The following is a 12,868-nucleotide window of genomic DNA, read 5'->3' on the forward strand; positions in this document are numbered from 1 at the left end:
ACTGGGAACAGCCCCAACACCCACCAACCACGCACGCAACATGGGTTTTATCCTCGACTCCACCCTCTCCATGACAAAGCAGATCAACGCCGTCTCGTCCTCCTGCTTCAACAACCTCCGCATGCTCCACAAGATCTACAGTTGGATCCCCTCTGCGACAAGAGAAACGGTCACCCAGGCCCTCGTCAGCGGCAGGTTGGGCTACAGAAAAGCCCTCTATGCAGGAACATTGGCCAAACTCCTGAAACGACTACAACATATTCTGCATGCCTGATCCTCAGCATCCCTCGCCGCAGCCACATCACACCCCACCTGAGAGTCCTGCACTGGCTCCCTGTCAAAAAGAGGATCACCTTCAAGATCCTCACCCATGCACACAAGGCACTCCACAACCCCGGACCAGCATACCTCAACAGACGACTCACCTTCTACACCCCCAAACGGCAGCTCCGCTCCACCAACCTCGCCCTCGCCACCGTCCCCCGCATCTGTAGAGCGACCTTTGGCGGCAGATTGTTCTCCCACCTCGCCGCCAAGACCTTGAACACCCTCCCCATCCTCCTACCGCAGACCCAGGACCTGCTAACCTTCAGAAGACTACTCAAGACCTGGCTATTCGAGCAGTGGCTTCTGCCCCCCCAGCACCTTGAGACCCTCACGAGTGAGTAGTGCGCTTTACAAATGTTCTGATTGATTGTTTGATAGCCATAGCATTTGCAGCACTTGCCTGAATGTAGCTGTTGTCAGCGGTGGTAAGGTATCCTCGATGTACTTGTGAGCACATCTCGTCGATGAGGTGTTTGTCTAGTGGCCATATCAGCGTGTGCTCATTTCAGAGACCAGACTCGCTCCTAGTAGCGGGCGTCTATCACATCACTGTTTTCAGTCCACGCTGTGCTTTCTCACACCCTGTCTCACTCCCAATCTGTTAATTCTGTTGTGTGTGTGGTTACTGCAGTCAGGTGATTTATGTGAGGATTGTGTAGCGATTTCTCTGATATAGAGCCCATCTTGGCCCACTGCACAAGTATGCTCAAACCCAGTTTAAACTGCTGTATGAGCTCCACACCAAGAGCGTGCTGACATTTTATGAAAGCCCCGGTTGCGGAGTATGTAATTCTTAGATCAAGTTTTCAACTTTGTGCCCGACAACTGTGTTCTCCGCTTTCAGCACGTATATTGCATATCTCTTAGCACTGATGCAGCGTGGTGTCTGCAGAGCCCGGCCTACCTCCCAAACTTAGGTGTTGCTTCATGCAGCTACGTGCCTTCCCTGTTGCGCTCTCTCACGCCCTTCCTCACCTCCAATTTGGCTGTATGATCCCTAGCATGGGTCACGCCATTCTGGCAATATGCAATCAGATGAGGCAGCACTTATCCCGAAATAGAGCCCACTTGAGTCTGCCATGCAGAGGTGCCAGGATGTGGTAGTGTACAACTTTGCGTCTCAGTTTCCACCTCCTGCTGCCATTTTGTTTTGAGCTCCGGCTACAGAGCGTGCTGCTGTTGGATGGAGTTTACAGCGGACTGGTGCAGCAAAAGTAATCTCCGCTCACTGTATTTGATGGTGGCAATGTTCCGATGTCTTATTTCATCCTGCAGCGGACCCTCTAGTGCCCCCAACATAATAGGAAAGTTAATATGAGTCTTGAAAGCCACGAATGGTTAGCAGCTGAGACTAAAATCACTATGTTGTAATTCTATATGGTATTATCTGCTTTAATAGAGGATAATTTAGATGGTCTAGTGGCTAGATAGGCCTATGGACCTCAAGCATGTGGATAATAGTGCAATCATATCAAAATTGTACAAGCCTTCATGAGGGCCTGGCTACTATTGACATCTGCTAGACTGAAAACAGTTATTATGCTATATTATACACCAGATAAGATATTGTAGTGGAACGGTATAGCCTTTTAGCCATTTCTAAGCTGCTGGGGAGACAATGTTGCTTTTTTTCGTATGTTCTCTAACTGGCTCAAGTTACATGACTGCTGGACAGCAATCACTCAATATTTATCTGGAAAATTACATAATGGCTTTGAGTTTAATATCAGTAACATTATATTGCGTACTTATTTGAGTGTCCCTCAACAAAATATGCCAATTGTCCTTATTGCGATTGAGTTTGCTAGACTAAGGGACTTATTAAGAGTACGGAGGTCCATAGGATCGCCGTATTCGCGGTGGCGGTCCGACCACAGCAACACTGCGGGCCTGTCTGCAGTATTTTCAGTGTGGTGGTCAAACCGCCACAGGACCGATGCTTCCGCCAGGGATCGAGGATCCTGCGGCGGTCACGCAGTAGTCAGGAGCAGGAATATACTGCTGGTGCTGCTGCGGCACCACCAAGCATATTCTGAGTTCCTTGTCCACCGCCCTTTTCATGGTGGTGAGCCCACCATGAAAAGGGTGGTGGAGAGACAACTAAGAGGACCCTAACAGGGCCTCCTGCCATGCCTGGGGGTGCAACCAGGGGAAACATGTAGTGCCTCCCTGTAATTGAACCCCTGTTCCTGCATGGTGTGGCATACAGTGCCACTCTGGGCAGGAATGTGATGTAGATGCTCTCACAGCAGTGGTCTCCAAGTTAGGCTCTCCTGTGAGCCTAACAGACCACCACCAAGAGACTGCCTCAACACCGCCCACCCAACCAGGATTACACTTGTGATCTGGTGGCCAGGCGCACCATGGATTTGGTGGTTCTCCAGCGGATAATGTGGTGGCGACACCACTGGAAGACTGCCAAAGTCATAATAAGGCCCTTAATAGTGCCCAATAAGGGAAAAGTCAAACTCTGCCCTCAATGGGTAAATGGTGGATACTCAAGTGGAATTTTTATGGTCTGGCTTGACAGCGCAGCTGTCCCCAGACAATTATGTGACTATCACTAGAAAGGGACGCTGGCTCTGCCCACATGTTGGGAGCCAGGAGTACATGTTTTGATTGGGCAGAATATGTGTACTTCCACAAAAAAAGTGCTTGTCGCCCACGGAGCTGTGAACAGTTTGCTTATTTATCCTCCTACCTGAACTTGAAATTCAGAGGACACACACATAACTCTGTAATGCTATTGAAGTATATTAGATAACTAAATAATTTATGGCGTTTTCCTTCAGCTACAGCAGAGGCAGTCATTAACCTACATGGATGTTAAGCCCTGTCTTGAAACTGCAATTGTCACTTGATCTTTAACTTTAGCCAATAGTATTGTTCAGTTATTTACTTCCACACAAATATCTATCCATTCCCATAATATTCAATTTGTAATGCTTCATAATACTATACATTCCCTTAAAGTCAGACCTATTTCATTGCTTGTGCCTGTTACGAAATGGAATCTGTTATTTTAGGGCCGAAATATGGAAGTAATTATTTTAACATTTAAATACCCTGGTATCTTTTTGATAAGATTCAGTTAAATGCCTTCTGATTTTTTATGCCATGTTCAAAATATGAAAATATGTCTAAGGTTGCATGTGTTAAAGTATTTGATGTTCGACCTAACCTGAAAAAAAATGCACACTTTTGCATTTATCTTGTTTGCCTTTTAGTCAGTTGATCAAAGGATTTCCAACGTAATACCTTTACATAAAGCACTATAGAACTCATGTCACAATGTTAAGACACATTTTAAAGAAATTATGTTCTTTCCTGGTCATTTGTTCAAATATATCATTTACAGTATTTATTATCTCAAAGTAAGAGTAGCACCTCAGTGTCTAGAATCAGAGCTTAGTTTGGAAAATAAAAGAAAGACAAATGTACAGGGAGGGATTACTTTATAAATAAAAAAGGAAGAAAAAATTGCCATATGCCAAGGCTACCTAGCTTTGATACCACATCATTGTTCTTTCTTTCACGACCCAACACTTTCTCTCTTTTTAGCTCACATTTGTATGTGCTCTTCCATCCCTTTTTCCTTCTTGCTTTGCAACTGATTTTCTGCTCTCTTCCTCCTTCTTTTCTCCCTTTTTTTTCCTCCCACTCCTCCTCTGAGTAGGCCAGTTGAAAAGTAACTCCTTGCCCCCAAAAAGGAGTGCCGATGCCCACACCCGGCACAAACGAAGCCTCGTCGGGAGTGTTTTAAATAATTAATTAATTACATATTCTGGAAGAGGTTGTCCCCAGAAGGCCTGCACACGCTCATTCGTGTAATATTTAACTGGTTCATTAACCTTGCTGGTTTAAAAAAAATAGGCTAAGGAGTTTTAGACTTCCTACAGAGCAGCAACAGAGAGATGCCGTTGCTTCAGAAATGATCTTTGCACACGGTCATATTTTTCATTAGTTTCACGCAGAGTTCCTGCCTCACAAATGCTAAGATTCCTGATTAACCGATGTACAAGAACTCACCTCGCTTAGGATGGCAGTTAAAAGTGTGATGGAAGGCTGCACAGTGATATCATAGAGACACCTTATCTCTTCGGATCAAAGCCTCTGCAGTGGGGGTCAGCTGACTGATGTGCACTTTAGTCACCCATAGGTTTGCTTACTATTGTCCGTGAACCCAGAGAATTAATCATCAAAAACATTTGAGCAAAATATTATGTACTGTGTGATTAAACCAACTTCTGAAAGAAACAGTTTTGTTGTTAATGTGTCAAGTAAAAATAGTGATTACAAAAATAAATTAACTAATGCTCAAAATTCCTTCTAGTAAAAAAAATAATGTTTTGTTTCTATTGAGTCAAAAATAGTTTGCATAAAATATTCATTGTAAACACGTACTTAACTCGAAAATATGCAAGGTCCAGACAAACTACTTCAAATCAGCTACAAAACCACCACGTGTCTGCTGCATGCTATACTTGCCCTTTCTATCTGTCCCTGGAACTGAATCAGTTCGTAAGGGTGCAAGTTAAGTGGAATTACCCATCTTGTCATAGTGCAAGCATTGACATCCTGATTGTATTTGGTACGCTTCCCCCATACAGCTTATTAATCAACCCAAAGGCATGGTTCAAACACCAAATCCATTAATATTGAAGCAAGTTTACCTTATCTTAAAAAAATACTGATCCTAGCAATAACTATAATTCAGGGATAGGACTGGTGAGAAAAACTGTGAATACAATGACAGGCATCAGAGAAGACCTCCTCCTACTGTCCCTAGATATCAGACCGTGTCACTAATACTCCTAAACAAAGTACTAAAGAACCTGGGGGCATATTATCAAGGGGGGCGATAGGAAATTATCACCGCTTTAGTGGCCGTTTTCGCCCGCTAAGCGGCGATAATTCTATCGCCCTATTAGGAAGCTGTCGCTAACAGCAGTTAGCGACAGCTTGTAGGCGATAGCGAGCGGTTTGGGGCCCGCTTTGCACGTCAGCGATATTTATCGCTAATGACATGCAAAGTGGACGTACCCAACCTGTTAACGACTAAAAGCAGTCGCTAACATCGCTATCGCCTATTACCAACACAGGTGTAGCGATGGAAATATTCGCGCTAAACACAAATATCTCCAAAAACTAACGCCTGCTCAGACCAGTTTTTAGCCATTATATCCAATGGGAGGTGGTTATAATGGCTAAGACCCTGTTAACGATAATGCGTGAATATCGCTGTGTTCTCAGTGATATTCACGGATTTTGCCGCTATCGCCGGGAATTTTATCGCTTTTGAGATAAACGTTGCTAATAGCACGTTATCCAAAATTTGAATTTGATTCTCGGGTATCAATCTGGTTTGAATACAAAGCTTTGATCATAGCCATAGAAAGCGTTTCTAAATTGATTGTCCTAGCTTCCCAGAGATCAGTGCACCTTGCAATGTTTCCTGGGAAACCTCCGTCACTTCTCCAACCTCTAAAAATGACAACTAGTAGATACAATTGAGCAAATCCACTTGGAATTCCACATGCATAAAGGGGATGCTCACATCTACCTCTGGCCGGAGAGTTGCCAGAGAGTCAATTCAACATCACATACTTCCACAAACGTATGCTGTTACAGATGCAAAGAAATATGTTGCACCATTCACTTTGCCGCATCTTTTGAAGTTATGCACAGACGCAGGACCTGCAACTAAAGCTGATTATATACGTTTGAGACTTATTGAACTAACTTAAGCTCTCATTTTTCTAAGAATAACAAAATGAGTACAATCACAACCAAGGGGCATATTATCAAGCAGGGCTATAGGCGATAATTCTATCGCCCTATTAGCAAGCTGCCGCTAACTGATGTTAGCGACAGCTTTTAGGCGATAGCGAGCGGTTTGGGGCCCACTTTGCATGTCAGCCATGTTTATCACTAATGACATGCAAAGTGGGCGTACCCAACCAGTTAGCGACTGAAAGTAGTCGCTAACGTCGCTATCACCTATTAGCAAGGCAGGCGTAGTGATGGAAATATTCACGCTAAGCGTGAATATCTCCAAATACTAACACCTGCCCAGACCAGTTCTTAGCCATGTTATCCAATGGGAGGTGGAAAACATGGCTAAGAGCATTTAGTCGCTAATGCGTGAATATCGCTGTATTCTCAGCGATATTCACGCATTTCGCCGCTATCGCTGGATATTTTAGCACAATGGAGAAAAACTTTGATAATAGCATGTTTTCTCCGCTAACATACTAATGGGAAAATGGGGAGGGGGGGGGGGGGTTGGCTACACCAGGCTAGGTGTTAATCTCAAAACACATTGTTCATGAAAAAACTAAAGACCACAGGTTATATAACACAAATAGGGAAACAATATTATGAAAAATAGATTATTTTATTATTCTCTTTGTCAATATTTTTTGGTAAATTCTTTTTGTATAAATATTTAGATAAAAAGGCGTTATGTCACATGTATTTACATAATCAATTTTCTCCTGTTAGAATAAACGTTTGTAATTAATCATAAACATATATTAATCACAAACCACCACTATGTTTCTTTCAGAGCCTGTCCTGACTGATGCCGATACATATTATGCAGATTTTGTGCACCAATTACAGCCGCTATTACATAAAGATTATAACACAATACATAAGTTCATAGCTGTCATCACTGGTAATGATGTTTGTTGACTACCAACAACGCGTTTCAGCAAGTTGCCTTCCTCAGGATTTTCTGTACCAGTGGTTTTACTAAAACAAACAAACATATATTATCAACAAATAGTAGTCTAGAGTTTAACATGAACATCAATTTTACAAAGAGTGTATCTACCTATATTACTATGTTTAAATTTGATACTGATTAGATAAACCTGGTTAAAACCACGAGACATAACACAGTATGGTGATACTCAACTTACATTCCAAAGTGAGGTAGTGTAACTATATCACTCTTATATCTTCTACAGTGCATAAGATTCAAAGTGTTTAAAAGGAGACAAAGAGAATAGCTGCCTCTATTTATATCCCCAAACCAGATTATGGATACATATATGTATTTATGGCTATCTATTGAGTGAAAGTAACTCTATTTCCTCAAAGTGTGGCCACATAGTGTGATCCTCTACACTTCCAGCAGACTTATCCAGATATATTGTATACATGTTATCTATCAGAAAGACGTATTACCAATCCACTTACATTTAGGTGTATTTGGTCTTGACTGGAATAAATACTATGTGCAACTCGGATATGAGGATAACCAGTCGACCAGAAATCACTGTTTCAATGAATCTAAATGGAGTAGAGATTCGGGAATATTGATCAAAAGATCCCTTGTATAAATGACTAATAGTTACTGTGACTGATAGGCGTAGGCGGTGTAATACTGACCTTTTTATAAATTAACTAATCCGCTCAAGATGATCGGTGCAAGATACTTTCAACTGCTATAAAAACTCTGGTGGATGTAAAATTCCCTGGAACTTTATCGTCATGCTCTTCAATCTTTAATTGAAGCAAGTTCGAGATTTATGCTGTCATGTTGGTGAGATGATCTTCCTCTATCTACAGAAAAATATGGCAGGATTCTAGTTTTTAAGGTCATTAAAAACAGACTTTATTCATATGCATGCTATTAATCTATGTACCTATTCCTATCACCACTTACTTTTTAAATGTATTTGTCCTTAACAGGATGGTTTACTGACTGGTACTCTGTGTCTGAGGGTAACCAATAGATCCAGTGGCTCTATGTTTCTTGATCTAAGTAAAGTAAAAATGATAAAAGGGGGAACAAAGTCGGTTCTGGATTTTGACTGACTGTTATTACCAATGCTAATATATGGCAGTAAATGGATACTAACCTTCAGTAGACTGATTGATCTGCTCCTGGAGACCGGTAAATATTTTGCTTATCAGGTTAGTTACTCTGATGGATAAGAGGTCTGTATTCCCTCCTCTAAAATGACAAAATAGACCGAAAGTAAATTACTTTTTCACCCCCTGATTGGGATTCTGCATACCTGTAGAGATTCAATAGTGTACTCAATTTACACCACTGTTCTCAATCTATCGGTTTTCTTAATGAATGACAAGAAAGCAGAAGATTCGCCAGTTAACAAGCCCCCCACTCTGGATCTGATATCTCTGACCCTCCATGTTTAAACAATACCACTGCTACTGGCTTGGTTAAAAAGCTTTTTTATCATTCTGTGCAATTTCGCCTGGGTAGTCGATTGTCTCTGATGGTAAACTAAAAAGCCGAAGAGTTCTCAACTACACCATCGGAGATTAAGGTCTGTTAAGTATGACCCTCAGTGACTGCAAAGAGCGTCAAACAAATCCCTCGCTACAAAATTACTTTCGCTGACCCTCTGACTCATTAGTACCTTACATCTAGTAGCGAGGTAATATATACCTGAACATACTGTGTTACCCTCAATAATTGGCATGATCCAATTTACGCTATCATATAAAGACAAGCACGAGCGAAGTCAATATTACAGGTATCACAAGGCCGTCATTACACACTTACTTAGTGCTGCAAGACTGCAGTCCCTCCAATCGATCTGGCTCACCGGCAAACAATAACAGCTGGCGATAACTGCCATTAAATACCCCCAAGCGTCACCTTGTCTCCTCCTCACTTTCTAATGTCATCGGGTTTCCAATATTGCAGTTGAAGAAGGACTATACGTGTCGGTAGCAGACATGATGGAATGGGCAAAGTTCAGGGTTGCTGACGGTCTCACCCATGCTTATATGAACCCCTTTATTATCATAATACACTTCACTTATGTTCTCCGCTAACATATCCAGCGATAAAAAAATCGTCGCTAAGCCTATTTAGCGATAGTTATCGCTACTTGTTGGTAATATGCCCCATAATTACTAGTCTGTTGCATACTATGTGTATGGTCATTAAAAAAATACTTCACCCAAGCCTAAAATATGCCACATACGTTGTGCATTCCTCCCACCTCTCCTGCTCCCGCAGGTGGGCGAACGTTTTGGAAAAGTTGCCTGTGACTCTTGGCGGTGGATCACTCGGCTCGCGCGTCGATGAAGAACGCAGCTCTTTGCGAGAATTAGTGTGAATTGCAGGACACATTGATCATCGACACTTCGAACGCACCTTGCGGCCCCGGGTTCCTCCCGGGGCTACGCCTGTCTGAGGGTCGCTCGATCGTCAATCGCCCCGGGGCTTCCCTGGGACACGGCTGGGGCCGTCGCAGGGTTAGCTCCGCTTCCCCTTCGTCCCCCCACAAGTTCAGACCCCCCCGATCGCCCGTGGCAGGGTCCCTCGCCGGGTCCTGCCGTGGAGGTATGCCGCCGGCGCCCCTGGCCCCCGAGAAAGGGGCCCGGCGACCGGTCCGCCCCGGGACCCGTCCCGGGGCGCCTGGCTGCGTGCCGCGCGAGGCTGTTTGTGGTGTCCCACCGGCTGCCCGCGCGCACGCGCCTCGGGCGCCCACCTCCGCGGCCGGCTTCCCGGGGAGGGCGAATCCCCTTCCAGATCCGATCAGTGGGAAAGAGGGTGCGCGGTCTGACGGGTTTATGCCAGGCCCCTGCACCGGCAGGGTCCCGGCCTCCCCCGGCAAACATCCCTTTGACGCTCCGGCGTCATGCTTCCGACTGCGACCTCAGATCAGACGAGGCGACCCGCTGAATTTAAGCATATTACTAAGCGGAGGAAAAGAAACCGACCAGGATTCCCCCAGTAACCGCGAGTGAAGAGGGAAGAGCCCAGCGCCGAATCCCCGCCCGGTGGCGGGCGCACGAAATGTGGCGTACAGAAGACCGACTCCCCGGCGTCGCTCAGGGGGCCCAAGTCTTTCTGATCGAGGCTCACCCCGCGGACGGTGTTAGGCCGGTAGCGGCCCCCGGCGCGCTGGGATCGGATCTTCTCGGAGTCGGGTTGCTTGGGAATGCAGCCCAAAGCGGGTGGTAAACTCCATCTAAGACTAAATACGGGCGCGAGACCGATAGCCAACAAGTTCCCAAGGGAAAGTTGAAAAGAACTTTGAAGAGAGAGTTTAAGAGGGCGTGAAACCGTCGAGAGGTAAACGGGTGGGGTCCGTGCAGTCCGCCCGGAGGATTCGACACGGCGGAAAGGTCGGTGGCCCGGGAGTTCCGGATCCCCTCCACGGGACCGGGGCCCGGGCCCTACTCGGCCCCCGCAGGGCGCATTTCCTCTGCGGCGGTGCGCCGCAACCGGCTCCGGGTCGGCTGGGAAGGCTTCGGGGTGGCAGGTGGCCCTCCGCTCCAGCGGAGGCTGTTACAGCCCACCCGGCAGCAGCTTCGCTGTGTCCACGGGGCCATGGGAGATTCGACCGCCTCCGCGCCCTCCCCCGGGCACCCATCCCCGGCCGCCCCTCGGGGTGCGCCGGGGCGGTTGACTTGGGGGACGGGGCCCCCTGCTCCCGGCACGACTGTCGACTGGGGCGGACTGTTCTCAGTGCTCCCCGACCGTGTCGCGCCGCCGGGCGGGGAGGCCCACGCCGGGCGCCAGGGGTCTGCGGCGATGTCGGTTACCCACCCGACCCGTCTTGAAACACGGACCAAGGAGTCTAACACGTGCGCGAGTCGGAGGGCCGAGCGAAACCCTGTGGCGCAATGAAGGTGAGGGCCAGCGCGCACCGGCTGATGACACATTTTTCCAGTCGTAACACTTTGAATCAGAGTTTGACATTGCAAAAATGGTTTTGCAATGTTGGTATCCCATTTTAGGAATCAATCAAGTTAAAGGTCTGATGAATTAATTTTTTTCTTTATTGCAAGGCGGTCACAGACATGGAGGTCTGCTCATTCTTGTGATTGCAACCAATTGGAGCTAGTCATAATTTGCAACTTACCTCATGAATATTAATGAGTAGGTTGGATTTCAACCCACTCTATTTCAGAATTCAGGGAACTGATTTATTGGTAAATAGGTCAGGTAGCAATATTTCCCGCTGGTGGCAAAATACTGGTCTTGAACAGTGACCAGTGTTTGCAAAGTGTGTATTAGTATACCTGGCACTATATGAGCTCATTTGCGATCATAAAAGCTTGCAACCTGCATGTTACACCTGATTCTCAACAACAACACACTGTGCAACCTTCTAGGATTCAAATTGATAATCTATAGATTACATACAGTACAAGGCAGCAGATACATTACCCACTTGAGCTATTTTCACATTACGAGCTGGTATGCTTGGTGAGCAGAGATAACCATTAACATAACTCGCTGCATTAATGTTCCCCTCCCTAGATGGAAATCAGTAGACAGCGTGAAAGCTACGGACTAAAATCTTGTTGAGGGCAACACAGATTTCCATCTTTTTTAGTTTGAGAGCCGCAGTGACTGGTAATGTTTAAACCTATTATGCACTCCTGTAAATAATATGGGCATGTAATATGGTTACATGTGAATTCCTGATTTCAAAGGTGGCAATGTGTATGGATGGTTAGGTTTACATGTACTGGCTCAAATGTATTATTGCAAGTGGCTCAAGATAATGATGCTTGATAAATTGTTAACTATTTTGGTGTTTGGAGTAAAATTATTATCCTTATAAAATCAAGCTCAGTTTATGAATTTGTGAGGCGTAGGATTGTAATATACTCGTATCAGGCCACACCATTAGTATCATAGGCCTCTCTTCTTTTTTTTTTTTGTTTATTGTTTTTATTGGAGTTTTTGTATTATAATGTACCATTTTAGACAGCAGACATATCACTGTTTAACAATCATTCATGCATGTTGCGGGCATCCGCAACAATTATGAGAAGCAATGTCATATATTTTCTAGTCCACAAATCATATCATCGTAACATAACCCACAGGATCATTACTTATTTGTTTCATTCTGTGGTAATGTGATCTGCTGTGACTGGTCTACTGTGTTACGTTGTAGCGAAGGGTGGTGTAACGCCCCATTCTCCATACTTGTGCGCCCACTCTTTTTGGAGAGCCTGATCATTTATTCTACTCAGTGAAGCCGGTTTGGAACTGCCGGTGGGAGCGTGTAACTGTGAACTGTGGGTAGGGAACTTTGGGGAGTGGGGGAAACCTATAGTGCGGGCAACTGTGATCAGTCATGATGGGTTATAAATTGACTAGCTACAGATCTGCTGGGTGAGCCCTGGGGTACCAGAGGGGGGAAGAGCGCCCGTGGGGTAGACCGGAATCCCAGGAACCCCGCCTATCCAGCCCATGCCTCCCACTTGTCGGCTTGTATCATTGGAGATTGAGGGGGGAGTATGAGGTGGGAGCTGTATTGCTTCTGGTGTTTCTCCCGCTGCCGTCTCCTGTTTGAAGCGGCTTAATAATTGCACCGATTCCATAGATATCGGGTGTTTTCTTGTACCCTTTACTTCCTCCTCCCTCAGGGTCTCTTCCTCCACTGCCCCCCATTTGTTCATTGCGCCTACACAAGCTGCCCCCGGGGGCCCTATTGGAGTCCTCCAATGCATGACTATACTTCATAGGCCTCTCTTCTTAGCCCTTAAGACAAACTACATTAGAGACGGCCCAAGTTTTCCATCCCAC

The 12,868-nt window shown here is 45.4% G+C and overlaps 1 protein-coding gene and 1 non-coding gene across 2 annotated transcripts in view; both read left to right on the plus strand.

Annotated features, from left to right (window-relative positions):
- TACR3 (tachykinin receptor 3) overlaps positions 1–12,868 on the plus strand; it is a 556,678-nt gene that overhangs the window by 295,494 nt on the left and 248,316 nt on the right. The window lies entirely within an intron of this gene.
- Positions 9,362–9,515, plus strand: LOC144820880 (5.8S ribosomal RNA). The gene has a single exon (XR_013608016.1). It is a non-coding gene; the product is annotated as a 5.8S ribosomal RNA (ribosomal RNA).

The sequence above is a fragment of the Lissotriton helveticus genome, chromosome 2_1 (genome assembly GCF_964261635.1).
Source record: "Lissotriton helveticus chromosome 2_1, aLisHel1.1, whole genome shotgun sequence".
In the NCBI taxonomy this organism is placed as follows: Eukaryota; Metazoa; Chordata; class Amphibia; order Caudata; family Salamandridae; genus Lissotriton; species Lissotriton helveticus.